The 12,875-nt window shown below is 33.5% G+C and overlaps 1 long non-coding RNA gene across 1 annotated transcript in view; it reads right to left on the minus strand.

Moving 5' to 3' along the window:
• LOC144576810 (uncharacterized) overlaps nucleotides 1–12,875 on the minus strand; it is a 116,808-nt gene that overhangs the window by 4,328 nt on the left and 99,605 nt on the right. The window contains exon 2 of the long non-coding RNA XR_013519357.1: nucleotides 4,143–4,241. This is a non-coding gene — a long non-coding RNA (uncharacterized LOC144576810). The remainder of the gene's footprint in view (nucleotides 1–4,142; nucleotides 4,242–12,875) is intronic.

Here is a 12,875-nt window from a genome sequence, read left to right on the forward strand (position 1 = left end):
ATTACCTTATTTTGGAATGCCTAATCTTTTTCAGAAACTAATCAATTATTAATTCATTTGTTTCTCTTTTTAAATTAATTTTTAATTGACAAATAAATATATATATCCATGGAGTACAATATGTATTTATATTTGTATACATTGTGGAATGGCTAAATCAAGCTAATTAATATTCTGTTATCTCACATAATTGTCATTTTCTGGTGGTGAGAATACTTAAAATCTACTATCTAAGCCATTTTAAAGTATACAGTGTATTTTATAATATCTATTATCACTATGTACACCATGTCTAGTTGTACAATAGATTTCCTAAACTTTCCTCTATATATCTGAAATTTTATAGCCCTTGACCAACGTCTCCTCAGTCTCTCATCTCCATCAACTCCCAGCCAAGGCCCTGGTTACCACCATTCTTTGTTTCTGTGAGTTTAAATCTACTTCAAATGTAATAGTCCATAGTAGATAGCTTCTCTTTCCTTTAAAGCATTAAGAGATCCAATAAGGGTAAATAAATATATTCCGGTTAAATACAATCACTTCAAAACCAGAAGGAATCACAACAAAACTCTTACTTTTTGAAATTCTGCCTCAAATTTAAACATTCCTATATTTGATTCTTAGAGTTGGAAGGGTCTTGTATCCACTGTGTTCAATATTTGTTTTCTTTTTTTTTTCTAGATGGAGTCTTGCTTTGTCACCCAGGGTGGAGTGCAGTGGCACAATCTAGGCTTCTGCAACTTCCGCCTCCCAGGTTCAAGGGATTCACCTGCCTCAGCCTCCCAAGTAGCTGGAACTACAGGTGCACATCACCATGCCAAGCTAATTTTTTTATTTTTAGTAGAGACAAGGTTTCACCATGTTGGCTAGAATGGTCTCAATCTCTTGACCTTGTGATCTGCATAAAAGCAAAGATCAAGATCTAAAAATTATACATGGCATTGCTGTGGTAATACAGATTATGAATGACAAAAACCAGATTAGAACTAGGGTTGTGTGGCTTATTTTAAAACACTGAAAAATTACTTTTGATTATTTCTATCCTAAAATAATTACCACAATCTCTCCAACCTAAGGCCAAGAATAATTAAGTGATGTGAGCAACAGTATACCAGCTTATCAGAAGACATTTAAAACAAGGTGTAGCTTATAAATGTTTGATGTCCTCTCTAAACTGCTGTTATTTGTAGATATTTTAAGTCTTAAGAGGTCATCAAATAAATCATTTAGAAAGGAAATGACATTATGATATGTAACACTAGTCTTTCTTCCAACTGTGGAAGAAGCAGAGATAAACTTACCTGAGAGAAGACATTATTGCAATAATAAGAAATGTAATAGAAGTTATCTTCTAATGATGTGAGATGAATCTAGTTCTGCAATCAGAAGGGCAAATAACTCCATTTGTGGAGTTTGATGAGCCCTAAAATGTGGGTAATTTCCCTTTATCTATGAAGACTGCTGTAAAAGTTCTAACATTAGTCTAGTTGCCATTTGGTCCTCTTGTCATTTTGATTAACTGAAGTATTTAGATGGTTATTATGAGGTCTAATAAGGAGTCTGTGGGTGAAATTTACAGTCTTTTGAGGAATGCTTATGCTTGCTGAGCTCCGAAGCAAACATTGCAAGGCAATAGACACAAATGACTCATGACAGACAGTACAGTTTTGTAAGAGATTACAATCCACTTCCAGGACTGCAGTGTGTTACTGAGAAGGCAATGTCTTTTATAGGCAAGAGTTTTCTACTTGATCAAGAGATATGCATGGGCAGTTGAAATCTCAAACTCCTCTGTGGACTCAGACTGTTATGATTCTCCAAGTCCCACATGATGCTTCAAGGAACTAATTTCCAAAGCCTGTATTTTGCTAGCTTTTTACCCACCACAATTGCAGACTGAGGAAAATGTGATGCAGGGTTTGGGAAGGAGTTATAGAAAATAATTGAAAAATAGTAAGCAACTAATGAAAAATCCAAGCTCCAGTTTGGCCAGCTATGGAAGTCTTCTGTGTATCTTACTTTTCTTTTTTTGTTGTTGTTTTGAGAAGGATCTTATACTGTCACACAGGTTGAGGTGCACAATCATAGCTCACTGCTGCAGCCTGGAACTCCTAGGCTAAAGTGATCCTGCTACATGAACCTCCCAAGTAGCTGGGAACCCAGGTGTGAACCAACTTGCCCAGTTAATTTTTAAACTTTTTTGTAGATACAGAGTCTCCCTATGTTGCCCAGGCTGGTCTCAAACTCCTGTGCTCAAGAGATCCTCCTGCTGTGGCCTCCTAAACTGCTTGAATTACAGGTGGAAGCACTGATCCTGGCCTGTGTATCTCACCTTCTGAATCTAAATTTCTTATTTAAAAATAATATGAATTGATCATTTTGAATTTTTTGTCTCAACTATTTTACCTAATCGAATGTTCCCAGAGCTCTTCAATATACTGATTTCATTTCCTTTGAATATGTATATCCAAAGATTACTGAGTATACTATTAATGGGAATGCTGGGTAATAAGGCAGTTCTATTTTAATTTTTGGTGGAACCTCCAAACTGTTTTCCACAGTAGGTATATCAGTGTACATTGCCACCAGCACTGCTGAAGGGTTACCTTTTCTCCACACCCTTACCAATATTTGTTATATTTTGTCTTTTTCATAACAACTCCTGTGACTGGAGTGAGGTGATATTTTATTGTGTTTTAATTTGCATTTCACTAATGATTAGTGATTTTGAACATTGTGTCATATACCTATTGGTCATTTCTTTGTCTTCATTGCTACGTTTATTCAAAGTACTTATCCACAATAGCCAAGATATGGAATCAACTGAAGTGTCCATTAATGGATGAATAAACAAAGTATATATGCACACAATGAATATATGCATATAATGAAATACTATTAATCTATATAAAAAAGTCTTCTCATTTTCAACAACAAGGATGAACCCAGAAAAAAAATACAGACATGGAAAGACAAACAGCACATGATGTCACTCTAAAAAAGTTGATCTCATGGAATTAGAGATTAAAATAGTGGTTACCAAAGGCTAGGAAGAGTTGAGTGGAGAGGAGAATGGGGAGTGGTTGGTCAGTTGGTACAAAGTTACAATTACATAGAAAAATAAGTTTTGGTGTTCTATTGCACAGTAAGGTGACTACAGCTCATGATAATGTGTTGTATCTTTCAAAATATCCAGAAGAAAGGCTTTTAAGTGTTTCCATCACAAAAAAATTATAAATGTTTGAGGTGAATTGCTAATCACCTTGATTTGATTATTACAGATGGTACAAATGTATCAAAATATCACGCTATACATCATAAATATTTACAATTCTTATATATCAATTAAAATAAACCCCCAAAATCAATCATTTTGTTTGCTTCAAATATAATTATGAATATGCATATCCTTATAAATTATCAAAATTCATTTCTATCTTTTATTCATCTTTCTTTGCAAAATGAATACAGTTCAAACAGACAAAATGTCACAATTAAAATAATTATACATGCATGCGCACCACACACATGTATGCATGTACATGCTATTACAAATTAATCAATAATGTTAAAAACATATATTTTAAAGATAAGTCAATGTAAGTTCATTGATTGTAACAAATGTACCACTGTGGTATAGAATGTTGAGTGTGGAGAAACCTTGTGGTGGGGTAGCTTACATGAAAACTCCTGTACTTTCCACTTTATTTCACTATTAACCTCAAACTGTTTGAGAAAAGTAAAAAAATATATATATAAATATATCTATTTTATCTATACGAAATTTAGATTTTTAAAATGTCTAATACGTATCATTGGTTTCAGCTAATATTTTAAATAGTTTTTAAATCCTCAGGTTCTGCTGTCATTGTTGCCCCACCTCCAGCAAACAAAATATCTGTTGAAGAACCACATAATTTATCCTGCAGTTTCCTACAATTTGCATATGTTAATTTCTATGAAGAAGTCAACCAAAATTCTATTGTTATTATGCTATACATTTTGCATATGCTTTTTATTTAATATTTTTTATTTGATCTGTTTGGTCCTTGCATGACAATTAAAATCCGAGATGGAAATAATATCTCTAATGGACTACATACAGGGTTAAGAAAGCCATGTCAGACTAGTCATATGTTTACCTGGGATTTCTTGAGGTCAAAATCTGAAGGAAATAACTGAGTTGCCATAGGTGAGAGCCAGCAATTATTATGAAACTTCTTCCAATAAGGCAAAAGTATCTTAAAAGAAAATTAATAATAAATTTAAAATTATGGACAATCCAGAGACTATACGGCATGCTGATCAAGGAAGTATTTAAACTAGCAATTTGGGAAACTCATAACCAGTACACATGTGCTGAAACTTCATTTTTACATAATGCTTTCTTCAAGGCCAGATTTCCTAATGCTTTCTTCAAAGCCAGATTTCCTATGTATCATAATGAACTGGACAATCTAGGTGTTACTCTCCTCATTTTATAGAGAAAGTACTAAGCTTGGACTTATTTCTCATTCAGTAATTCTTTAATTTTAGCATATTACTTTCAGATAATCTCAGTGATTTTAATTCTAATATGTCACCTGGGCTAAGAAAAATATTAGTTTCAGCAAATATATTTAGCATTCTCCAGTAAAAACTTTAACAAATATTATCTACAAAACTAACCAAAAAGAAAAATTATTTTAAGTTCCTTATTTTGATGTTCAACTGAGTTTGTAATCTACCACTGAGATCACACCAAATCTTATATTTCTCAACTTTTTAATCTTTTTTGTTTGTTGTTTAGATTTCTTTTTATGTATTGACATATGAACACAAGAGAGACCCGAAATAACAACTTTGTAGTACTAAGCCTCATTTTGGAGTCAACCTGCTTTTCTGTGACCTTGGGCTACTTACCTTCTAAGAGGTTCCCTTTTCTCGTCCTTAAAATGGGGATTAAAATACCTACGTTAAGGATGAATTTTAAACAAAATAATGTAAGTTAAAAGAATAAATAGAAGTCAGAACTTAATAAATTCCCCTTCTTTTAATCGAAATATGTTGACTAAAAGCAAACAAGCAAACAAGACACACTACTGTCGGCTAAGTTAATTAAAAGCAAAATTTTGCTGTAAGCAATTTGTAACAATAAAATGAGTGATAAAAAGATTTATTTTTAAACATACAGATCTTATCTTTAGAGCTCATTAATTTACGTATCTACATTTAGGCAAATAAATGTACTCTAAAGGATCAATGGATATTCCTTTCCAATAAAGAAACAGCTTTAAAAGGGAACATTACAAAGCATCTGAAAACTCTGAAGATTCTAAACTTTGCTGATATGCTGGTATAAACATAAAGGTATACATATAATAAAAGTAGTCTGTTCAAAAAAGATTTTAAATGCTCTCTGTTGTAACAGAACCATGAAAAGTATGTTTAACATAAAATAAATAAGGAAAGAATCTTCCATGTCCCTTTTGTTGACAGACAATTTTTTCCTCTCCTAGTCTTTACTAGTGTATTAATAACCCAGACAATAAGACACACACTGAACAGCTGGTCTGAATAGCCTGTGAAGTCCTGGAATTCTTTTAATTGGTGCTGACTTGCAGCACTAGCCCAGTGAAATCTAGGATGTCTACAGTGAATGTGAGGTGCAAAAATATTCCTATTTGTCTGACCCTCTGGGGAATAATTTTGTTGGAACCTACAAGAAACTGAGCTTCTCTGTTATAAAGTGGTATTTCAGTCATCAAACTACACTCAGTTAGCATGCGGTTTGCTTGCCAAGAAAAACGTCCTTATTTCAAATTCTAAGATTCTCCTTTACACTTAAATTTTACATCTGGTAGCAGATTGGAAGCTTTTCAACTCCTCCATCATTTTCACTTTTTCTGGAAAAGGGAACTATTAACCACCTAATTCAAACTAACATTATCACTTTTTACAGAATTAATGAGATGCTATAATTGCCGACACTGTTTACCTGCTACTCTGGGAGTATATTTCAAAGGCACATGAATTAGCCAAGCCAGCTTTATAATTAGCGTGTGACAACTTTAATTTCAACGGCATGTTTAATCAACAGCAACAGATGGAAGTGCGCCTGGTGGTAAGTCACCCCCTTCACAGCTCCTGATAGCGGGTGTGCCCCACTAGCTGAGCTATAAGCTATTTAGCATAGCAAGTGTTAAATTACTGGGAATATTCTCAGTCTTTTTTGGAGTATCAGAGTTGCACTACCACAAAATAATTAAAATCACTGACATGTATTGACTACTTACTGCATACCAAACACTATTCCCATCTTAATTTAATGAAGACTCCAAACAACTCCTCAATTTGGTAATTTTAATATTCCCATTTTACAGGTGACGAAATTGAGCCTAGAAAGCCAAAACAACTTGCCTGGGGTTCCACAGCTCACACGCAGTAGGGGCCATGATTTAGGCTCAGGCTCTTATGCTCCGAGTCCCCATGCGGTTCGCCACTATGACTATGCTATCATAAAAACCATTTGGTAGTCTTTAGTTGTGTGTGCAGTTTACTGCAGTGATTTGGATCCGCTAACTAAAATGTTATTTTGTGGATTTTATCATTAAAAGATTCACGATTATAGAAAGTTTTCTAACTTTCCTCCTCACTAGGGCCAATCATATGCACAGGAGACAGAAGTTTGCTGCCTGGCAAACATGAACAACTCACGTTTGAGTTATTCAGCTAACTCAGATTCAGTCACCGTGTAAAGTTTTGAGTCCTCATTATCTGCCACAAATAGTGGCACTTGGCCAATTTCAGGAACCCTTTCAGTGATGCCATTTCTGCATCCCATCAGACTAATGAGTATATGTTCACCAAAGCTCCATAAGCGCAGAACCCTGTGGCTCTACCCTCAGCCCCCAAAAGATATCACAGTCTAGGTTTTGCCACAGCAGGATAAATGTGATCCATCTGTTCAGATCTTCATCTTCAAAATGATCAGACCTAAGACATCAAACTACACAAAGGAAAGAAATCCCCCACTATCAAAGCAACAAACATCCTTCTCCTCCCTTTAGACAATATAAACTACACACACTTGGTTTCAGAACCAGTGGTTTTTCTAAACACTGAGATAACTTGGGGAATGTAAACAATACAAAACTACAGTAACTATGTCACATCCTTATCAGTTATTCAACATCTCTGGGAATGGAGACGAAACATCTGTTCTTGTTAAAACCTCTGTATATAATTCTCATAGATAGCCAGGGTTGAAATACAGCTTTAGCCCTTCAAAAACAGAGGCTTTTAAAATGTCTTTAGGAAGAAAATACATGTATTTGTATTAAAGCCCAAAACTTATCAGTAAATTGCTTGTAACAGTCATTTCTCAGGCATAGAAAGTATATTCTGAAAAGGATCCAGACCCTACATCAATTCTGAAGCAAGCTGTCCCCTCTAATATGTAATGTGTGTTGTTCACAACAACTATGATGTGATCAGAGGAGATACTGCCTTCATTTCTTTCTAATGAACTCCATGAAAGACCTTTATTAGTTTTAGAAATACATAGATATCTAGCTGCTAGAAATTGTTTAATGGCCCTCGAATTAGAAAATAACAAAATTAGATTATTTTTTACTATTGTTCTTCAAAGATCATTGGCTTTTTCTCCTTCGCTTAGAACGCACTGCAATGCTCGGGTTCATCGCTTGCTTTTCCCACCCTAAGTGAAATGTTTTGAAACATGCAGAACACACACACACACACACACACACACACACATATCAAAGTTAGTGTATTAGTCAGTTTTCGTGCTGCTGATAAAGACATATCCGATATGGGCAATTTACAAAAGAAAGAGTTTTAATTGGACTTACAGTTCCATGTGGCTGGGGAAGCCTCATAATCATGAAGGAAGGCAAGAAGGAGCAAGTCCCATCTTACATGGATGGCAGCAGGCAAAGAGAGAATAGGAAGACGAAAAAGCGGAAACCCTGACAAAACCATCAGATCTTGTGAGACTTACTCACTACCACAAGAACAATATAGGGGAAACTGCCCCCATGATTCAAATAATCTCCCACCGGGTCCCTCCCACAACACTTGGGAATCATGGGAGTACAATCCAAGATGAGATCTGGGTGGGAACACAAAGCCAAACCATATCAGTTAGCATCAAATAAACTTTAGATAAACCCTTGATTTACAAATAGGAAAACATGCATTATCCTTCAAGTAGCTTGATACAGTCATAATATAAAATTTACATAAATTTAATTTAATTGATTCACTGACAGTCTCAAATATTATGTTAATGAAACAACCCAAATATAAGTTTTAATGTATCATGCAATGTTCTTGAATTTAAATAATAAAAATATTCTTTTATTCCTTAGTCTATTAATGAAAACAGACTACACGCTAAGATTATAAAATAATTTATCTTAAACAAAGTTAAATGTATCACAAAAATTACTATTTTGCACCATGTTCTGAATAATTAACATTAAAAACATTCTACTTGGTCATGTAAAGTAGTGTTGCCTGTGAATTACCTTGATGCAAAATATTGTAATGTTTATAAAGCTTACAGGGAAAAATCACTTATATGTAACAATATGAATAACATGATTGCCAGCATTTATTTTCTTTTTTAACATTTTTTAAGAGATGAAATAATGCCTTGATGTGACTTCTGCTTTGCTTCACTCTCCTAGGGCCACAATTATGTATGTCCAACGGCACAGGGCTAGAAACTTGGAAGGGTTCACACCTGGTTTAACATTTTTCCCCATCTTGAAAGTAATTATGAATAAGGGCTGCACACATTTGTTTTGCAATAGGCCCTGTAAGTTATGTAGCCATCCTCCTCCACTCTTGCTGATCAACTAACTTATGACTACGGGGTTTATGGCCCTGATATCTCTGTCTTGTATTTCCTGGCTCAAAAAATGTTGACAGCAGAATTTGACCCTCAGCTCTCCTAGGACAAGCCTGACATCTGTTTTCTCTTGCCCTGTGCTTGAAACCACTTCTGGTGGTCTCTATGTCTCATCAATGTTAGGAAACCTGAGGACACATTCTGCATTCAATATCATGGCTCTAACCTGTGATACCCTGTGGGAGTTTGCTCACATTTCCCCTTATTGTCCACCCTAGCAATTGATAAGATTAAGGCCTTTATTTAAAACTGCAAATGATTTTACGTACCGAGAGCATCCTATTTCTTACAAAATGTAGAAAGTAAAATGACATATACTTATTTCTTATATCTCCACCTTTCTTTTGTGACCTTTTTTGTTCTAACATCATATACCTGGTTTAATATTTACTTCATAGTTAGTATTCTTGTGTTTTGAAACTAAGAAGTCAATACCTAAGACTGGCTATTTCAATTCCTCTTATACTGGTTCTATTAGTTTCAATCTCAGTAGATGATATGTTCTTGCTGTTTCCTCAAATTCTAATCAGATACTCCATTTCCAATCTTACTATATTCTTGTGATATACCTATGCAAAAATTTTAATGGATAAAGTAAATTTTTATATGAAAAAGGCATATATTCTATATCATTAAAAGGTAATTTCTTAAAGCTAACCAAATCATTGGGTTTAGGGGACTGAAGTAACTTCACCTAAATGAAATAATTAGCAGACACACACATACACACACACACACACACACACACACACACACACACAATCCTCAACTGGAACATTAATGGTGACGATATTCAATATGTTCAATATTTTTTGCCAGGCTAGCAAATCAAGCCTTCAGAAAAAAAAAAATTGCAAACAAGAAAATCAAACCACAGCCATTTTACTAATAAAAAGAAACTTTAATATGTGCATAGTCACAATTTGAAAAGAATTTACAAATGTTTTCTTGATGATATAATTTAAATCTCATGGAAATATGTGTGAGAAATAAGAGCAAATATGTGTAAGAACAAATGGTAGGTAATACAAGGGATATATAAATAATACCCAAGTTGCAAACGTGTTTCTACTTATTGAGGTTATATTCAAAATAAAACTCACTATCTTCCAAGTAATTAGCATCCATTTTCTCTCAGACTATAAATGTTATCATTTTGTTTAATCATCAAACTACATATGTCATAATTATTTATAATATCCTCCCTGGTGTTATTAAACTGAAAAAATCTTTATTCAAATACCTGTTATATGTATCTGAAATTATATTATCTGCAGAGCGGTTTTATATGATGACAAACTGAAATTAATGCATTTTCTGGGACTTCTACCTATACTTGTGTCTGTGTGTGTGTTTTTGTGTTTTGGAGTGCTCTTCTACTCAAACACCCTAATACATTATGAAATACTTTACTGCTGAAAAGGCCTGATTACATCATTTAAAGGAGTGGAAGTTAATTTCAAGATACCCCTTGACCACACGACATTGATATGATCAGAATAGATCAGACAATTCTCTGAGAAAAGACACTTACTTATCCCTATGTTACTGTTATCATGTATTTCTCTCAAGTTCACAGTTATTGACAAGACTGATTATAGGAACAGCAAATAATAACATCATTCCAAAAACTATCTTAATGGCAAACTTTGATTAATTTTTCAGTTTTTTTCTTTTGCTTTCATCATTTTTTATTGACACATAATTATCACACATATTTATGGGGTAGAGTGTGACATTTTGATATGTGTATACAATGTCTAATGATCAAATCTGGGTAATTATCTTATCCATCACCTCAAACACTTGTCATTTCTTTGTATTGAGAACACTCAAAATCTGCTTTGCTAGTGATTTAAAAATATAAATTGTTGTTAATTACAGTCACCCTAATGTTACATTTACAAATACATGAAAAGTATAAAATGACTGGTAGAACAGATATATGAAGAAGAAGACAAAAGAATCATGCCCTATAACAGCAGAACACCACTAAACCACAATGATAAGCAAAAAGAGAAGAAGAAAGGAACAAGGCCTATATTAATACAAAACAACCAAAATACTATTAACAAAATTGAAAGAGTAAGTCTTCACCTATCAGTAATAACCTTGAATGTAAATGGATTAAATATCCCCACTTAAAAGATTGACTGGCTCAATGAATTTTTTTAAATGACCCAATTATATGCTGCCTACAAGAAAACTACTTCCACTAAAAATACAAAAATACATAAAAACAGAAGAAATAGAAAAATATAGTCCATGGAACCAAATCAAAATGGAGCAAGTATAGCTATACTTATGTAAACAGACTATAAATAAAAAATCTGTAATTACACAGACAAGGGAATAAATCAGCAAGAAGATATAACAACTGTAAATATGTAATCACTGAACACCTAAGTGCACTGATACATAAAACAAATATTATTAGATCTAAAGGAATAAATAGACTCCAATACTATAATAGTTGGGGATTTCAGTATCCCACTTTCAGCATTAGACTGGTGATCTGGACACAAAATCAACAAAGAAATATTAGATTTAAACTGTCCTTTAGATAAAATGGATCAAACAGACATTTAAAGAACATTTATCCAACAATCACAGAATACACATTATTTTCCTCAGCAAATGGAACATTACATAGGACAGGCCACATGTTAGCCAATGAAACAAGTCTCAACAAATTTAAAAGTTTTTAAATTATATAATGTATCTTTTCTGACCACAATGGAATAAAATTAGAAGTTAATAAAGAGAAAATTTTAAATTGTACCAATATATTACATTAAGCAATACACTCTTGAATTACCAAAATATCAATGAAAAAATTAGAACAAGTAAAAATGTAAACATAACTTACAGACTTCAGCAAAGATGCTATTGAGAGGGAAATTCATAGGAATAAATGTCTACACCAGAAAAGTAGAAAGATTTCAAATAAACAATATAATGATGCATCTCAAGGAACCAGAAAAACAAGAATAAAACAAATTTAAAATTATTAGAAGAAAAGAATAATAAATATCAGAACAGAAACAAAATTGAGACTAACAAAACAATAAAAAGTTAAAGAAGAAAGTGGTTTTTTGAAAATATTTTAAAAAGTGATAAACCATTAGCTAGATTAACCAAGAAAAAAGAAAACAAGGCCTCCCCACAATAAAACCAGAATCCAAAAAAAAAAAAAAAAAAGACATTATAACCAACACAATACACAATACAAAGGATCAGTAAAGACATTACAAGTAACTACATGTGAACAAATTCCTGGACACATATAATCTACCAAAATTGAACCAACTGTGAGTGGATCATCTGTGGTCAGGAGTTTGAGACCAGTGTGACCAACATGGTAAAACCCCATCTTTACTAAAAAAAAAAACTCACAAAATTAGCCAGGTGTGGTGGCACATACCTGTAATCCCAGTTACTCCAGAGACTGAGACAGGAGAATCACTTGAACCTGGGAGGCGGAGGTTGCAGTGAGCCGAGATTATGCCATTGCACTCCAGCCTGGGCAACAAGAGCAAAACTCCATCTCAAACAAACAAACAAACAAAAAATGTTTCCCATCAAAAAAATAAAATAAAGCCCAGGTCTTGATGCTTTCATTGCAGAATTCCACCAAGTATTTAAAGAGAAACTAGTATCAATTCTTCTCAAACTCTTCTAGAAAATTAAAGTGGAGGGAATTATTTCAAACTCATTCTATGAGGCCAGCATTACCCTGAAATCAAAACCAAACAAGGATGCAACAAAAAAAGAAAATCATAGGTTAATATCATTGATAAACTTAGATATAAATGGTACAAATAAGATACCAGTAAACCAAATCCAGCAGCACATTAAAAAGCTCATTCATCATGATCAAATAGCATTTGTCATAGAGACACAAAGATGGTTTAACATAGGCAAATTAATGAACACGATATATCAAATCAACAGAATA

The sequence above is a fragment of the Callithrix jacchus genome, chromosome 6 (genome assembly GCF_049354715.1).
Source record: "Callithrix jacchus isolate 240 chromosome 6, calJac240_pri, whole genome shotgun sequence".
NCBI classification, from domain to species: Eukaryota; Metazoa; Chordata; class Mammalia; order Primates; family Cebidae; genus Callithrix; species Callithrix jacchus.